The following is an 18,862-nucleotide window of genomic DNA, read 5'->3' as shown; positions in this document are numbered from 1 at the left end:
ACAATTTCCGGCGTGCTGTCGGACCAAAAAGAGATGCAGATGCCATAAAGGCTGTAATAAATATAATACTGAAATTTAGTGTGATGAAAGTGAGTCAGTGTCCTGTTTTGTCTGATGTACCTCACTTATGTTGACATTATGCTTGTTGTGGTACTTTGTGTGTCACTAGTTCGGTTGGTGCTTAAGTTAAAGAATGCTAACTTTTGAGTTTTGCTGCATCACGAGTGATTTTTGTACCATATATGTAGGGGTAGTTAGTGTAGGTGAAGAAACGAGTGTTTTGTACAAGTTACGCAGTCCGGGAGGACCGTACATTTGTCCGCCTCAACTAAATAACAATGGAATCTCATTATATTACTCACGACGACTGCATCTAACGCATCAGTCGAATAGCCAACTACACACAAGTGTTTTTCAACTAACAAACGCTACATTTTCAAGAAACGAAAAGTGATGCGTAGGTTTCGAGACCAGATCGAAACCAGCTCCCAGAACAATGATGTCAGTACAGCTTTAGGGGGATTTATGACTGACCACCGAGCTAGTTCGGATAGTAATGATACTGCGCTTTCCCGCCTGTGGAAAACTGGCATTGACCCTGGATTTAACTGAAAATTATGTTTAATACTCCAACAGCTGTCATACTTAGTTAATACCCTTAATGTCAGTCCTTACCACCTGAGTGTTATCAGAAAAGAACACAAAGAATGAGCAGAATGTTTGTATGAAAGTGTGTCTACTGATGAAACTTCCAGCATGGAACCGCTTAGTTTAAATTATTATGAAATAAGTTAATTAGCACTAATGATGCCTGCTTGTTTACACAAAACGACATAAACTGAGATTAGCCCCCACTCATTAGCTGAGACCGTGTGAGAAGCGCAGGCACTGAATTCTGAGCACGGTGGTGCTTACTTACTGCTGCTCTCTCCATCACTCAATAAGGTGCAAAGATTTAACGGCAGCCATCGTACATATACTTTCGATAATGGATTATGAGAAAATTTTTTTCTTTCAAAATTTAATTAATATTCCAATTAACCTTAATCCATAGCTGTCCTCTAATTAGGCTGTTTTTAAGCTGTAATAGAGAAGTCTCAGCATTTTTAGTTGAAGGCATTTAATCCTTCAGTAGATGACATGTAAAGACTCACGTTCTCCTTTGATTCTCATCATCCTGCTGCTGCCTTCACCTTAATTTTGTTTGTACCGTTCGTTTTTTTCTCAGTTCCTCCTGCATTTCATACTTTTCAATTCTTCTCTTTCCACTCAGATCTCTCTCTCTCTCTCTGTCTCTCTCTCTCCCTCTCCCCCTCTCCCTCTCCCCCTCCCCCCTCTCACATGTGCGTGCGTGCACAAACACCCAGCCACCCAAGCACCCACCCGCGCGCGCGCGCGCGCGCGCACGCACACACACACACACACACACACACACATTTCTAATGAAATGCAGATCATGGTTAGAAGCGTTGAATGCCCCTAGGATGTTGCGATATTTGTGCCTGTAATAATGTTTCGTGCTTTAATCATCATATAGTAACACCAACCTGCATTTGGATGCTTCGTTGATTAGTTTCATTTTGTTACGTGGAACCATAATCATCTGCATGAGCTGGAAGAGAGAAAAGAGTGTATTATAATAAATGTACAACTCCATTAACGATGCTCCACTGGACACAGTATAGCAGGCTATTCCAAAACCCATTTTGGATGGAGTCTAGCACAGCTCTTATGATTTACGAGATTCATTTTTAGGGTTCCGTACGTTAGTCGGTAACAATGGAACCCTTAAAAGATCGCTTTGCTGTCCGCTGTCTGTCCGTCTGACTGTGCAGACGCTTTCCTCAGAAAAGGGTATTGGTATCAAATTGAAATTTATGTCACATACTAAGGTATATGGTCGCTTCGCGATATAAATAATTTAAGCTTCTAAATCAATGCAATCAAAAGATACGACAATATATGTAACATATTTTGATACTCGGAAAGTCACTCATCCAGACGTGTAGGTGAACTATGAATATACATGTCAGGCTTAGCAGTCTAGCGGAACGTCAGCCGGCGTGGTAGATCAGCGTGTTCGGTCAGAGGGCTGGCTGTCCTCTTTAACAAAAACTCTCAGTGAAATATTCAACGATGAACTTGAAGATGTGTTACGGGACGTCCAAGCAGACTAAATGCCGAGGACAGTGAGGAACAAAGTGAAGGAGAAAAAAGGATTTAAACTCTCGGTCGAGCATTGGATTTTTTGAGATTTTGTTTTACCTATCCATCCCCTCCCAACGATGTGAGGAGTGGCTAGAACCGACATGCGTTCCAGACTGCACGTTAAGCTGTGGGACCCCTTTCCCCAGTTCTGTAAGTGGGGCAGATTAGGGACACGAAAATCACCGGAGTGGCGTCCGATAGAAAGAGCAACAAGAAAATACGATTATTATCTATATATTTGTACGGAATCCTCAGAACAGGGGTTCCAATTGCTGATTTAGCATTCTGGCAAAAAATGTGAAGCTAAGAAAATTAGAATTCTCGTCGGTAGTGAAGCGATCATTCCTTTTTCTGGTGGTATCTAAGATACCAGCGAAAGTCCCAGGCCGATTCTTTAAAGAATCGAATTCACACATATAAAATAGCTTCAAACATCTGATTACTTTACAAATGAGTTAACGAGTAACGTATTTGGCGATTAGCATGCACGTTGGAAAAAGTTTGAAATTATGTTTAAAGTTTGTTGGAATTTTCTAGTAGTAGTAGTTGTAGTAGTAGAGGGTTTTTTGGGCACACGACAGCAAGGTCATCAGCGCCCGCTCAGTAACAGAGTGAGACGGGTGTCAAGAAAATACGCAGAACAGTAAGATAAAACAGAACATAAAACACAGGTAACAAGCTTTGGAAAACATGTGCTTACCCACACCAAAGCGTGGGACGAAGCAGGGCGTCAGCAGCAAAATATGGACAACACAGGAAGAAAGTGGTAGAGGGAGCTAAAACAATGTAGCAGATGGAAGTTGCTGGCTGACCGCAAGGAAAAAAGGGAGGAGTCAGCCACTTTGCAATACACTAAAACCTCCAGCCTAAAAGTTTAGGCCAGAGTCCAGACACATCACAAAACTTTAAAACCCTAGACACACATGTCTCACGTTATCTAAAACACAAGGCAGATCCCCAGCAACTGGTGCTTCTGCCCGAGCAGCACGGTATAAAATGCAGTCTGTTAAAATGTGCCGGACAGAGATGTGCACACCACAGGAATTTTCTAAGTGCTCTCATTATCGAACACTCGATATGTATAGTCCGGGTAATCTGCGTTCCGTTTTAAGCGGAAGCTAAGTTTTCAACGTTTATGACGCCATGTCTCCTGAACTATGCATCGTAGAAAGATGTAATTTTGCACGTTCGTTCTTTTGTATACAATAGTGATTCGGATTCCAGACCGCGCTGCTACTACTGCCGCAGGTTCGAATCCTGCCTCGGGCATGGATGTGTGTGACGTCCTTAGTTAGGTTTAAGTAGTTTCTAAGTCTAGGGTACTGATGACCTCAGATGTTAAGTCCCATAGTGCTTAGTGTGGTGTCACCGCCAGACACCACACTTGCTAGGTGGTAGCTTAAATCGGCCGCGGTACATTAGTACATGTCGACCCGCGTGTCGCCACTGTCAGGATCGCAGACCGAGCGCCACCACAAGGCAGGTCTCGAGAGACGTACTAGCACTCGCCCCAGTTGTACGACGACGTTGCTAGCGACTACACTGACGAAGCCTTTCTCTCATTTGCCGAGAGACAGTTAGAATAGCCTTCAGCTAAGGTAATGGCTACGACCTAGCAAGGCGCCATTAACCATTTGTAACGTTGCATGTACCTCAAGATAGAGTCTCACTTGTATCATCCAGAATGCTGTATACCAAAGGACAATATAAAAGTTAAGTGTTCTAGTAGCTACGTTCTTTTCTTTATCACATTCATTACGAATCCTGTTCCAGACTTAACGCCAGACGGCGTGAGTTGACGCGTGCCCTTTCGGCTACTTCACTGTGGACTGGCTGCCTTAACAGTCCACTACACTTGGAGCCATTTGAACCATTTTTTTCGGATTCCACAGGAAGGCTGGGCTGCGACTGACGGCTGCGCGCCACCTTCGTAAAGGGTTCCACCGCCAAGAAATTCGTGTCACGTGGCAAGACCCAGTGACGACTGTTTGTCGCTGAGCCTGTGGCCCGCCTCATTGCTTGCTGGTAGCTCTTAGTATTGCGCCACTGCACAGCCAAATTGACTCATTTTATGTAAATTTAACGTGGAGGGGTGAGGAGAAAGGAAAGAGAGGAAAAGGTTTTCATGATGTCAGCTGCATCGGGACTTTGTGAGAAGTTAGCAGCTGCGAGTGAAAATGCGATCCAGCCTGGGATTCGAACCTGGGAGCTCCTGCTTACTAGGCACTTGCGTTAACCCCTGCACCACGCGGATACAGTGTTTGTCGCGACTGCGCAAATTAGTACGCTCCTGGGCCCTCTCAGATTCCCACCTGGCGCAATATGTCTGCAGTCCCCTCCATGTCTCACTTGCTCCGTACTTTGAGACTGCTGCAGGCGGTCGAACTGATTGTGCACTCGCACTGAAGGTGGTGGATTCACTGGCAATCGAGGCGAATCAGTTATACGAATGCGTAGTGTCTGTTCTTTCGGACCACCTTCAGACCAAATTCACAATCACATTCGACATCCTGCTGGAATCTCAAAAGTTGCGAGTATGGAGGACGTGGACAGGGACTGCGGGTAGATGGCGCTGGGTGGGAATGTGAGTCGGCGGGGGGGGGGGGGGGGGGGGCGTACCGAGGTAGTCCGAGCAATCGTAATGAACACTGTGTGTGGGTGGTACAGTGGTTAACGCAACTGCCTAGTAAGCAGCAGATCTCGGGTTCGAATCCCAGGCTGGCACGCGTTTTCACTCCTTGTCGCTGATTCTGCATAAACTCGCAATGCAGCTGTCATTAACCCTCCGTTGCTCGCGCGGATGACACTCGTCATCCACATGACTTTCCCGCTCAATTTTGTCTGACAGGGCTGGATCGAGTCCTCGCCATTTTCAGTACCTTTCTGTTAACTATCCGGCTGTTAGCTCCAATCATTGTTGCCTTTCAGTTACGAAAGATACCGGGTGATCAAAAAGTCAGTATAAATTTGAAAACTGAATAAATCACCGAATAGTGTAGATAGGAGTTACAAATTGACACACATGCTTGGAATGACATGGGGTTTTATTAGAACCAAAAAAATACAAACATTCAAAAAATGTCCGGCAGACGGCGCTTCATCTGATCAGAATAGCAATAATTAGCATAACAAAGTAAGACAAAGCAAAGATGATGTTCTTTACAGGGAATGCTCAATATGTCCACCATCATTCGTCAATAGCTGTAGTCAAGGAATAATGTTGTGAACAGCACTGTAAAGAATGTCCGGAGTTACAGTGAAGCATTGGCGTTGGATGTTGTCTGTCAGCATCCCTAGAGATGTCGGTCGATCACGATACACTTGCGACTTCAGGTAACCCCAAAGCCAATAATCGCACGGACTGAGGTCTGGGGACCTGGGAGGCCAAGCATGACGAAAGTGGCGGCTGAGCACACGGTCATCACCAAACGACGCGTGCAAGAGATCTTTCACGCGTCTAGCAATATGGGGTGGAGCGCCATCCTGCATAAACATCATACGTTTCAGCAGGTGTTTATCAGCCAGGCTGGGGATGATGCGATTCTGTAACATATCGGCGTACCTCTCACCCGTCACGGTAGCAGTTTTGCTGTCCAGCGCCATCTGTAGGACATTTTGTGAGCTTTGTTTTTTTTTGTTCTAATAAAACCCCATGTCATTACAAGCATGTGTGTCAATTTTTACCTCTCTATCTACAATATTCCGTGGTTTATTAAGTTTTCAAATTTATACCGACTTTTTGATCACCTGGTACATTGTTTATGAAACATTATTATAGTCTGGAATACACTTGTCATTCGCGCTAGCTCTGCTGCCACAATCTGAAACACAGTAAGTCTGTATTGCTTTCCTAGATTCAATCGATCTTTCATGTGCGCAAATTTTGACGTATTCAAACTGTTTGCAGTTACCTTCCGTGTTACTTAGTATTCTCTTTATTTTTAAATTGTGGAAGAAATGTCAAAGGCAATAAACCTCGTACAGAGTTTAGTAGAGATTCTAATGTATGGCTGGAACGGTTCAATGAGCTGAGTGACGAAGATGATCACAGTGATAGCGCTGACTCAGAGACTGAGGATTCTGTGCATGAAAGCGGTCATGATTCAGGAACAGAACAAGAAGTGCCAGAAAGTGATGAATATGAATCACAGGACGAAGTAGCTCAAGAGGATGTATTTTTTTTTTTAGGGAAAGATGTAATAACTAAACGGAGGAAAAATAAATATCCTACCAGTGTTAGAAGCAGAACTTGTAGTTTTATTACGCATTTGCCTGTACCAAAAAGCAAGCACGTATAAACAAGACAGAAATAGAAATTCTGAATTTGTTCTAGGATGAAAGCATAATAAACATGATCGCAACATGCACTAATATATACATCAATTAAGTTCATGGTAACTTCTCGAGGGAAAGGGACACTAAAGAAACAGATGCTATAGAGATCAGACCTTTCATTGGTTGAGATGTTCTAGGAAGAGTATATCGAAAGTGTGGGATAACTCAAAGGGAAAAGGACTTGAAACATGTTATTTATGCATAAGTGAAAACCGATTCCGGTTTCTGTTGAGATGTCGGAGGTTTGATAATATCCGTCATAGAGGTGTTCGCAGAGGTTCACAGAGAGATTAACAAGTTGGCTGCTACCATAGCTATCATAGAGGTACTTGAACTATTCACGAACAACTGCCAAAAATATTTTTCACCTAGTGAATATCTTACTGTTGACGAACAATTTTTGGCATTTAGAGGAAACTGCCCGTTCAGGCAATATATTCCTAGCAAACCAGCAAAGTATGGGTTAAAAGTGTTTGTTTTGGTTGATGTAAAAACAGCTTACACTTTGAATTTAGAACGGTCCGTCGGTAAGCAACAAGAGGGACCATGTAATGTCAGTAATTCAGCTGAAGATATTGTTCTTCGAATGGTCGAACTGTTTCAAACGTTAGAATATAGTATACTGTGTACAAATATTAAATGTATTGTATTTAGATTTAATAAAAAATTATAAAACCAGTCACAAAGACCGTTCAAAGTGTACAATTAGACCGCTTGCTTTGTGAATGACACCAGTCATCCACGCGAGTGACGATGTCACGAATTTTCGCGCGAGTAACGGAGGGTTAAAAGTTCATTTTACTTTCTGACCCCCCGCCCCTCCTTTCCACGTTGAATTTACATAATATGTCTCACAGTTGCGGATTTCGCAGGGTGTCTGTTCTTTCGGATAGTTTAGAAAGAACAGCCACCACGCATCGATAAAATTGAGTCAGTTTGTTTTGCGATCTCGAGTGGCTACAGATTTGGAACTATTGTATTTCTACGCCGACTTTACTATATCCCGGAATTTTTAGTTTTTCGTTTATTTCATGAACTCGCTCAGTCGCGAACTTATAGGAACGTGTGTTCGTTTCCCTGTCGTTTGGTGTACCCACTGGAGCAAGTGACGATAAAGTCTGCCTAAGCCACGCAAGATAGAGAATATTGAGCGGTATGCTGTCCAAGGGTGCCATACGACAGTTTCTAAGGGGGAGGGGGGCAGACCTGCGGTATGGAGTGTTTTTAATATTTTGGAAAACTAATGCCGACTTGTAAGTAGCGATAAAAAGCGCCAGATCCTACCCTGTTAAAAACCTTCGTAACACCAACTTTTAAATCATTTTCTTGAAAGCTGAGTACACTATTTTTTCCTTTCCGTGAGAGCTAGGAGGAGGCCGCCCCCTCCGCCCACCCCCTCCCCTCTTACCTTCAGGTATGGCCACCCTTGATACTGTCTGCAGATTTTGTTACGAAAATATTTAATAATAAACAATCAATAAATTAAAACATCCTCCCTGCATGGAACAGCGAAAATGTTGTAAGTCATAAACATCTTTCCTTTCATCATTTTGTGTAGAGTGTGAGCGAAAAATAATTTCCTTAGGGTTTGAAGTTACGTCTTAAGTTTGTTGGAAGTCACTAAGTGCACTAATTCTGAAACATAAGATTAATAAAGTTTGGGTAATTTGCACGTCTTATGGTACCTCAAGGCATATACCCATTTTGTAACTTTAATGCTTGCCGTACTGACTTACTTTTAACACAAGATAACAGCTGTTAATGAGTAGGTGATGAGAGCATTTCAATTTTTTAAGTTCGGTCTATAATTATGTGAAATATTGAAGATAAAATTTTTTGTTTCCCCCTGGAAGCCGTTAGATAGGAAACCCACGACTGGAAACTGGTGACCATGGCCAGTGTTAGCCTTTTGGTAATGTGGTTGTGACGGTGTTCTCTCAAGCGAACACTGCTGGCGTGGCAGGTGCGGGAAACAGTTTCAGCAAGAGAGCACAGAATGCTGCAATTCTGATGCAGTAATAGCTTCATCGTCATCGCGGGAAATAAAAAGTTTATTATATATAGCAACCGAAGCATCCTTTTATTTTTATCAAACACACGCTGATGAAGAACTATATGTGAACAGGACACCTGTCTTGAATTTATAGGACCTGTTTTTGTATGAAAGAGTTACAAAAAGGTAGCTGTGGTATTCAGTGAGCACAAGACTGGTTTCATGTTCCATGTGCGTTGCAATCAATTGTAATTCTTAATGATGAAAAAATACCACATCTTATGTTTCATTTTGTGCTAATGGGACTTTTATTACTATCAGCTCAAACATATTTGCGATGCCAGTCTACCATTTTCCACTTTACATGGTGACGTACGCAGCGCCATGGATAGCCTTTTCGCTGTTCACGTTGAAACATGAGTCTCCGCGGTGGTGGTCGCGGTAATTGTGTCATCGCTATGAACTCGTACACTCTTTAGCGTATGAGACGAAACTGTCGTATAAAATAAAATCAATAACATTCAACGGCTTCGATCATGCCGACGTAGCTACACGTCTAGATACACAGAGTGATTCACCTAAGCTGTTCACCTCAAATATTTCCGAAACAGTTCTAGATACGAGGGGCATTTGAAAAGTCCGTGCAAAGTCCGAGAGATGGCTCCACCGTCGTGTATCGAGGTCATGTTTAGTTAGTAGCATCTTTGGAAAGAACGCACACCAAGTTTCAGCCATATTGGTCTATTTCTTTGTGTTTGGCATTCGTGTGAATCAAGGAAGTGGAGTGATTGTCAAAAAATGGACGAAAAACAATTTCGTGTGGTGATTAAACATTACTTTATGAAAGGCAAAACGCCTCAGGAGACTAAAGAGAAGCTTGATAAACATTACGGTGGCTGCACCTTCGATGAGAAAGTTTATAAGTGGTTTCAAAATATTCGGAGTGGCCATATGGACACAAGGGATGCTGAACGTTTTGTACGCCGTGTGGAGGTTACGGCTCCAGAAATCACGATAAAATCCATGATATGGTGATGGATGACAGAAGAGTTAAGGTGCGTGAGATTGCTAGTGCTGTGGGCATCTCGAATGAGCGGGTACATAATATTTTGCATAAACATTTGGACATGAGAAAGTGAAGTGTTGCAAGGACGGATTGCAGCTGTTCAGGAAGAATCCGCAGAACCTTAAGCGTCGTTTCGTCACTGTGGATGAAACATGGATAGATTACTATACTCCTAAGATCAAAGAACAGTCTAAACAATGTGTTACCAAGGGAGAATCTTCAACAAAAAAGGCGAAGACCATTCCTTCGGCCAGAAAGGTTATGGTGACTGTCTTTTGGGATTCGCAGATTCCTCATCGACTATCTGGAAAAGACTAAAACTATTACAGGTGCATATTATTCATCGTTATTGGACCGTCTGAAAACCGAGCTGCAAGGAAAACGCCGGTGATTGGACCACAAAAAAGTACTTTTCCAGCACGACAATGCACCAGCACACACCTCAGCAGTTGTGGTCGCAAAATTAATGGAAATAGGATTCCAACTCTTTTCACATCCCCTCTACTCTCCAGACTTGCCTCCCTCGGACTACATTTGTTCCCCAATTTGAAGAAATGGCTGGCGGGACAAAGATTTTAAAACTAGGAGGCGATTGCAGCAACTAATAGCTATTTTGCAGCCTTGGGCAATTCCTATTATTCGGAAGGGATCAACAAATTAGAACAGCGTTGGACGAAGTGTGTAAGTCTAAAAGGAGACTATGTCAAAAAATAAAAAAGTTTTACCCCAAACACGTAAGTAGTTTCTATTTTTGCACGGACTTGTCAAACGCCCCTCGTATAACTGTGTTTACTCTCAGATGAAATTGTGTGAGAGAATCACCAAACGATTTATAATCTCTTTTCATAGCTTTATTAATGACTGATATGTAAGTATCAACTCAGCTTTTTAAAATGGAATTATAGTAGGAGAGCTTCTGTAAAGTTTGGAAGGTAGGAGACGAGGTACTGGCAGAAGTAAAGCTGTGAGGACCGGGCGTGAGTCGTGCTTCGGTAGCTCAGTTGGCAGAGCACTTGCCCGCGAAAGGCAAAGGTCCCGAGTTCGAGTCTCGGTCGGTGCACACAGTTTTAATCTGCCAGGAAGTTTCGGAATTATAGTAATTTCTGCAGCTAGTAACACAGTTCTAACAAAGATGAATTGAATGGCGTTTCAATTTTCAGAATATGATTGCTAGTTCTTGAGTGATGACAGTATTTAGCACAGCAGGGTTTATCTGTTTTGAACACGAAACCGATTTCTATCTTATGCAGAACTTCGTGATTTCATACACAAGTAAGGAAATGCGTCACGTTGGTTAGCGGGAAACTTACACCGCCGAGATACTGGTAAAAAGGGGCACAGTGGAACAACACCTTTCATTCTCATTCTGTCTGTGATCTTTATTTGTGGCGAATGCTGGTCAGTAGGCCTGCACGTCCGCGTGATTTGACGCCATTGGACTGTTCTTTTTTTTCCTCTCTCTCTGGGGTTAAACGTAAGTTAAAGTCTACGCACGTTCCGACAATCCAAAAAGATCTACAACATCGAATTGTTGCACTAGTCTCGTTGATATCGAAGGAATCTTTTACGTCTGTCCGTAAATCATTGGATCAGCGACTGCAAGCGCTTATTCCAGTAGGTAGTGGGCATTCTGAACACTTTATGACATAAACTGACTTTTGATTAAATGTTTATGACCAGATTCTTTTCCATTTCTTTTCGTTCTGTTGCTGACGTGTTTTGTAGTGTGTGTATCTTGCTACTGAAATAAAGACGCGAAGTTATTAATTAACATATGTGGTTCTGTTCTTTCTTGATCCAGCAGTCACTATGGATTAATACACAAACAATGGCTGCGAAGGGGCTTTGATTTAATTCCATGGGAAAATTTGTACTAGACCGAGAGTAGAACCCAGAAGTCCTGCTTAGTAGGCAGATGCTCCGACCACTGAGCCATCCGGATATAGTGGGCATCACACCTGCACGAACTACCAAACATGCATCCCGTCAGACCAAAATTCTTAGCTTACCCACAAAGCCCCTGCCCATTATTCTCATTACTCGCGGCATTTTGCCGATTCTTGTATGAATTCGAACCTTGTGTATCAGCACTATAGAGATTATTGGCCCTCCTCGCCTTAATTAAATATATATGTGGTGTGTGTTCTTTCGGACATGACACAGTGGTCGAGCATCTGCCTAAAACAGGAGGTCGTGTTTTGAAACCAGGTCCCACACAAATTTTCACCTCTCCCCATTGATTTAAATCAACGCCCACTCGCAGCCAATGTCTGTAATTCCTTTGTGTATGAATTATTAACTAACAATCTTTATACTTCAGAACCTTGTTTTAGAAATCTTCTCAGCTTTTGATGTGCAGCTGTCTTTGTAGTCAGTGACTCAAACAAGAGCTGTTACCGTAATTAAGTGGTAAATCATCCATAGATGCAACGTCCTTACCCTGGCAGTTGGTATATCGATCCAACCACATTTAGCCAAGGATAAATAGTATCACTTTTAAATTAAACTTTTCTCCACTATTCTGGTATTGCAAGTAAAGTCTTAATTCTTTTTTTCCTTTTTTTAAAGGTCCGTTTTGATCACACAAACCTTTACACTTCACTATTACCGGTTTCGGCTACTGCCATCTTCAGAGCTGATACAAACAAAAACAGGGTGTAACCAACTAAGTTAAATTTGCTGACACTAAATCTATAAAAGACCTGGTGCTACATGAGAAAAATAAAAAGTATATTTACTTGATTAACAACCATGTGTACTAGCCATACATAGCAAAAGATATTCTGATGTAAGTATCAACGTCAAATTATACATGTAGGTACATAATAAGTGCTGGGCATGATCAGGATGCATCTGGTTCAAATGGTTCTGAGCACTATGGGACTTAACTTCTGAGGTCATCAGTCCCCTAGAACTTAGAACTACCTAAACCTAACTAACCTAAGGACATCACACACATCCATGCCCGAGGCAGGATTCGAACCTGCGACCGTAGCGATCGGGCGGTTCCAGACTTTAGCGCCTAGAACCGCTCGGCCACCACGGCCGGCCATGCATCTGGTATTTAAACAAATAACTGGGACAATCTGAGGGCACAATAGCTAGGGAACATGAGTAACCAGTATCACAAATTTAATGGTTAAAACGCAGTATGTATACTCATTAATTAAAATTACATTACATGGGTAAATGATCATCTGACAATAAAACATGGGGTAACGTACAATACGTGGAATTAGAGGCGTACTCAAAATCCACATAAAAAGTGCAAATAGTAATAATGGTCAAACTCCTAGACTGGCAAAGCAAAACGCAACTTGTCTAAAAGCCATTACAAAAAAGTTTAAAAATAAAATCACAGCTATAAAACGAAATCTTCCAGTATGACAATGCAATTAAATCGTAACCGTAAGTGTAAGTTAATCAACGAAAGAGTGACTATTAATTAAAAAGTCGATAGTCGATAATACATCGGGATGGCATCCAGTGACGCCTCCTCGAGGCTTCTCTGTATGACATTCTTGTTTTCTTGTGGCGGATCTTGCGGTACAAGGCCCAGTCTCCTTGTCGCTGGTGACCGGCGCACACGACCGCATGTCAAGCCGCTGGGCTACTCGTCGCTGCTCAAACTAGTAATTTTCTGAATGCATCAAAAGAAGCATCCGGGTTAAACTCATTCCGTGTACTCAGCGGTAATTCTGTTTGAAGTTTTCCGTTATATAAATCTCCATTTCTTCGAGTAGTTTCAGTAATTGTCCCTTTGATCCATTATTCAACATTTTCATGTCAGTCTTGATGTTCGCGCCGAATGTTTTTCTCTGTTCAAATGTGTACCAAAACCTCTCTTATTTTGGTTATAAGTATGATCTCTAAAACGAGTCTTTAAATTCCTTCGCGTCTGACCGATATAAAACTTGTCATATTCTTGTCAGTTGATCTTATAGACACCAGATTCTCAATATTTGTTGCTTTTGCTGCCAACTTTGTGGCGTAGCGTAGAACCTACTGTACTTTTCGTTTGAAATCCAATTTTTACTTTCATTTTTCTGATAACTTGTGCAATTCCGTATGAAAATGCGGCATTGTGTGACACAGCAAAAAACTTCGTGCACTATGGTCCTTGTCTCCTTCTTGTCACGTATGTTTGACTTTATTAAAATGGTGCATTACATCAGGATCCTTATACCTGTTTGCCTCGGCTACTTGTCTAATCACATTCAATTCTTCCATTTCGTCGTTAGGGGTGAGTGCTTGTTTTAGCATCCTGTTTATGATGGCTCTGAAGAATGCCCATTTGTGCTTCTTAGGGTGACAGGATTTCACATTCATCAAAGTGTCAGTACCCGTCGTCTTCCTAAATATGATAATCTCTTTCAGTTAACCTAAGATCCAAAAAAACTCTTACTTCCTTCTTCTCCCTGTTCCACTGTGACCTTAATTTTTTCGTGCATCCCACCCACTCTTTCTGCTACCTCGCGTATTCAACTTTGTACAATAGTATGATGTCGTCTGCATGACGTCTGTAACTAACACGATTATAAATATGAAATCCTGTCACCACAAGAAGCAAACATGGGCGTACTTCAGAGCCATGATCAACAGGATACTAAAACTACCACTCAACCCTAACGACAAAATGGAAGAACTGAATGTGATTAGACAAATAGCTGAGCCAAACGGCTATAAGATTCCTGAGAGTAATGCACCATTATAATAAAGTCAAAAATACGTGACAAGAAGGAGACAAGGACCAGAGGGTACGAAGTTCGTTGTTGTGCCATACAGTGATAAACCGAACTATATACATATAGACATGGTCCACGAGGGTAGATGCATACTTGTGTTGATCCCTTGTGCCTTCGAGAATGACGAGAATACCCAGGGAATGCCACCAGTCAGCATGGGTGCGTGAACCAAGCACCTGCTGTGGAGTTCTACATCTAGTAACGTTCACTGAAAAGTCTTGAGGAGATACTGTTGCTAGCCGTTCGGTTCGTCTAGGTCGCCAGTTGTAGAACAATTACACATCTATTCGCTTGCATGCAGCTCCTAATTCTCCATTCACCCCTTCTTCTAAGGCAGTGGTACGGCACGGTTGCCTTTTTGCCGGTTTTGGATGCGCCATTTTGGTATGCACAGTATACTTTAATCGTGATGGTACGTGAACTGTTTACAAACGTAGCTGTTTCGGAAATGCTTCCACCCTTGGCCCGAAAGCCAATGATCACGCCCTTTTGGACATCAGATAAATCACGCCGTTTCCCGATTACGCCAACGATTGTACTGTTTCCCCCCCCCTTCCCCCCCCTCCAAGACATGCTTTATATATCCTATCCTCCACTGCTACACTATTAACACTTCCACCTGGCGTCTCTGAGTGTTCATTGCACGTTGATGCCGAACGTAGGCGGTAGGACCGTGTAATTCCGTAGCGTATTCTGTGTGAAAACTTGCTGGAATTCCACCATGGACAAGCGGTTTGCGGAAATGCATTCCCTGTTCAGAAAGCACATTTAGTGTCGGAAAACAACCACCTGTCGATGACGTTTATTCAGAATTATCTCTTACTCTTTGTAGCGGTAAACTGAATCTGAACTTCATTGTCACTAGGACTATGCTGCAACTTTAGTGTAGTTTTTCTATTTCTGCTTTCAGAAGGTGACTTAAGCTTTTCTAGATATTTACTCGAGCATCAAACCCCAGTTGCAGATTAAGTGAAAACATGTGTTCTTGGTAAGTAAACTGGTTTGCGGAATATCACCACTATCTTCCAGTTTGCTTTTGTCTAGTTAACATACTGGTTTAGACCAGAACACTTATCAATAATATGAGTTTGGTTTGACGTCATTCGCGGCCACTCGGCCTTGGAGACGATTGATCCTACAGGAGTCGCAAGGCCACACGATCCCTGCTACGTGAGCAACACACTAATCCCTGCTACGTGAGGAACGGCTGCTACCCCTTTCTGGAAAGTGGACACGTCGTTTAACCCAGTCTCAGGGAGAAGGTCAGCCCGCATCTTGTGGTCGTGCGGTAGCGTTCTCGCTTCCCACGCCCGGGTTCCCGGGTTCGATTCCCGGCGGGGTCAGGGATTTTCTCTGCCTCGTGATGGCTGGGTGTTGTGTGCTGTCCTTAGGTTAGTTAGGTTTAAGTAGTTCTAAGTTCTAGGGGACTTATGACCACAGCAGTTGAGTGCCATAGTGCTCAGAGCCATTTGAACCATTTTTTTTTGAGGGAGAAGGTCACAGAATCCAGTTCGAATTCGTATTCCGTGAGAAACTCTCGAGGTCCGCTCTTACATCGTATAAACGTGGGCAAAAAAAAAAAGTTTTCGAATTATACGCATTGTAATGTAACATAGATCAGTTGTCCTGACAGAACGACAAAAAGTCACATTTTGCGGACAATTCGAGAAAAAGGTTGTGTTCTGCAGATGAAACTCAGAGAAAACTACACACTTTAAGAAATTGGGTAACAATATTTTGATTACAGTTTACGTTTATGCAACAGCACGTCTATGTTATTGCAGTATTTTATCTAGTGTTAATGCACTTCGTGAAATGAAAAAAAGTCGAAAAGTCTGAAACAGGAAAGAAAAACGCAACTAAATGGCTATTTCTCTGTGCGTCGTAGTTTATTGCGACCGTACCTCCTGCTTGAATAACACACTGTCATTCGATGTCCATCTCTCACTCGTGCTGCGATTTGTAGCTACCCCTAAGACATTTCACTGTATCCATTCCCTCGTTATTTTGCGAATCTTTGACTATATTATTTGAAGCCCAGTTCAATAGAAGTAGTGAAATTCATGAATCTATGTCATTACCGTAATACCAATCGTTCTACTACTAAATTAGAATAAAATTAAAAAAAATGTGATGGCTGCTTATTGGCACTTCTGTTTCAAACACTGTGTCTCAAATCAAAATCAGTGGCTAGAGAAGTGCCCTGAGGCTTACAAGTAAAATATCAAAGCCGTCTCTCACTGCTTTACAGGTACGATTCAGTTTTAATGTGGACTCACATCTTCAGTGGATTGATAGTTCATTTGGATCATCTGCAAATCATCGACAAATATCAGGAGACGTGTTACCAGTTTCGCAATGGCAACTATCGTTTGAAATTTGCTTGTTCATTGGGCACTTTCATTTCTCCCCATTATATTATGTTTTCAGTAGATCGCGGCATATATCTTACTATATGCACATCCACTATTCACATCTTCGATTAATCGTTATACGCAATGTGAGCAACCTCTTAGGTCGTTGTACACTGAAGTGACAAAATTCGTGGAACAGCACCTAATATTGTGTCAAACCTCCTTTCGGCGTAGTGCAGCAACCCGACGTGGCGTGGACTAAACAAGTCCTTGGAAGTCCCATGTTGAAATATTGAGCCAAGCTGCCCGTATAGCCTTTCATAATTTCGAAAGTGTTGCCGGTGCAGGGTTTTGTGCACGGATTGACCTCTCGATTTTGTCCAATATTTTCGATAGGATTTATGTTTGACGATCTGGATAGAAAAACCGTTCGCTCGAATTGTTCAGAATGTTCTTCAATTCAACTGCGAACAATTGTGGCCAAGCGACATAGTGCTGTTTCGACGATTACTGCTTCCTAAACACTGTGCGGTGTCATCTCGCACATTACTGTGATGTTACGCGAAAAAGATTTTCGTAAATTGTGTATGAAGTCTCCGCATTTAATGATTCATTGTATTTAAAGTCAAGGATTAAAAAACTGAGGACATGCTCACTGCACTGCTAGACAACAACCAAAAATCGAACAATTGTTCGAGTCTTCATCACTGTCCTGGCGAATCGTTACTCACCGTATAGTATTCAAACAGTAGCTATACAAAGCCCATTTTTCAGTTGCGCTGAACTACGAAAGTTTGTGTGTGTGTGTGTGTGTGTGTGTGTGTGTGTGTGTGTGCGTGTGTGTGTGTGTGTGACTATTTCTATTAGACGTTTCGAGTCAGACAGCATTTTTAAATTGATTCTGGTGCATAAGAATTTTTGTTTTGCATAGCTTGAAGATTTCAGGGCTTAACTATCGCTACTTATAGTAGTAGTCATTGCTTTTTATCACAACAGATATCTTTCATCTTATAGATTGTCCCAGTTTGTCTTACGATAAATCCTTACCTCTTGTAACATACGGTTTACAATCGTTGTCTATAATGAATTATTCTGGAAACGAAATCAGTGTGATATGGAGAGAACTGGAAAGAAGTATGATAAATGGCGGTCTTGTAGGCAGAAATAAAAATAAAGACAAGAAATGAAGTAGTCGCGAATAAGGAAGTGGCTCATATTAAAAATAGTGATAGGTAGAATGTACCATGAGGCGACCGGGCCAAACTTAAACATTGAAGTGGATGACTCCAGAAGGCTAACGGAACGACGAAGACGAAGTTGGGGTTCTATCACGGCCAATGGTAGATCGAAATAGAGACTAATAAAAGTGCGAAGCAGAAACCAAATGAAGTTACAAGGGGGTGATTGTAGGCTGTGCTGTGTTACCTAGTGAAATTGCAAAGTCCGACATGTTACTGAAAAGAAAGAAGTCATTCTAAGGGGCGACGCCCAGCTCTGTGATGGTAGCTGTCCCTCATAGCTTGTAGATAAACGGAAAGACCAATTACTGTTTTATCACTATTTTGGAGATAGTTACTGGAAATTTTGAACCCATAAAAATCTAGACGCATCAATTTAAGCCGATTTAAGGAAGAGAATCGTATAAAATAAGCTGCAGAAATAGCAAATTCCACACTCACATTCATTGGAAGAATCCAATGGAAATGTAAATACCTTCGTTCGACTGATCTGTTACGTTGAAAGCTATCATTATGAGATCCTTACCAGGCAGTATTGACGGAGGAAGTTGAGAAAGTTCAAGGCAGTTGTGCAGTTTTATTCACAGTTTCAGCTGATCAGGATGAGAGCATGGCGGGTGTGGTCAATTTACTGCAGCGGCAGACGCTACAGGAAAGTCGATGTGCATGGAAAAGCTAATCGTCAATATTTTCATCCATTACGGATGTGGAACACTTACACTGCAAGGAATAAAGTTTATCAGAAGTGACTGCAACCAGTAGGCTTTTGTAATGGTAACTTTTTTATTTTACCATTACCAATTCCCAGTCGTCCAGCGACTCATCGTCAGACGGTATGCAGTTCTTCATGTTTGTTCGCAGCACTGTGGGGTCTTTGTGTGGCTATGCCAATATGGAAAATATCGAAACAAGTAACCATTGAC

The 18,862-nt window shown here is 42.1% G+C and overlaps 1 non-coding gene across 1 annotated transcript; it reads left to right on the top strand.

Annotated features, from left to right (window-relative positions):
• The first annotated feature begins 10,588 nt into the window (after nt 1–10,588).
• Nucleotides 10,589–10,662, top strand: Trnas-cga (transfer RNA serine (anticodon CGA)). Its single transcript has one exon. It is a non-coding gene; the product is annotated as a tRNA-Ser (tRNA).
• Nucleotides 10,663–18,862: the final 8,200 nt, after the last annotated feature.

The sequence above is a fragment of the Schistocerca nitens genome, chromosome 4, assembly GCF_023898315.1.
Source record: "Schistocerca nitens isolate TAMUIC-IGC-003100 chromosome 4, iqSchNite1.1, whole genome shotgun sequence".
Lineage (NCBI taxonomy): Eukaryota > Metazoa > Arthropoda > Insecta > Orthoptera > Acrididae > Schistocerca > Schistocerca nitens.
This window is presented reverse-complemented; position numbering and strand designations above follow the sequence as displayed.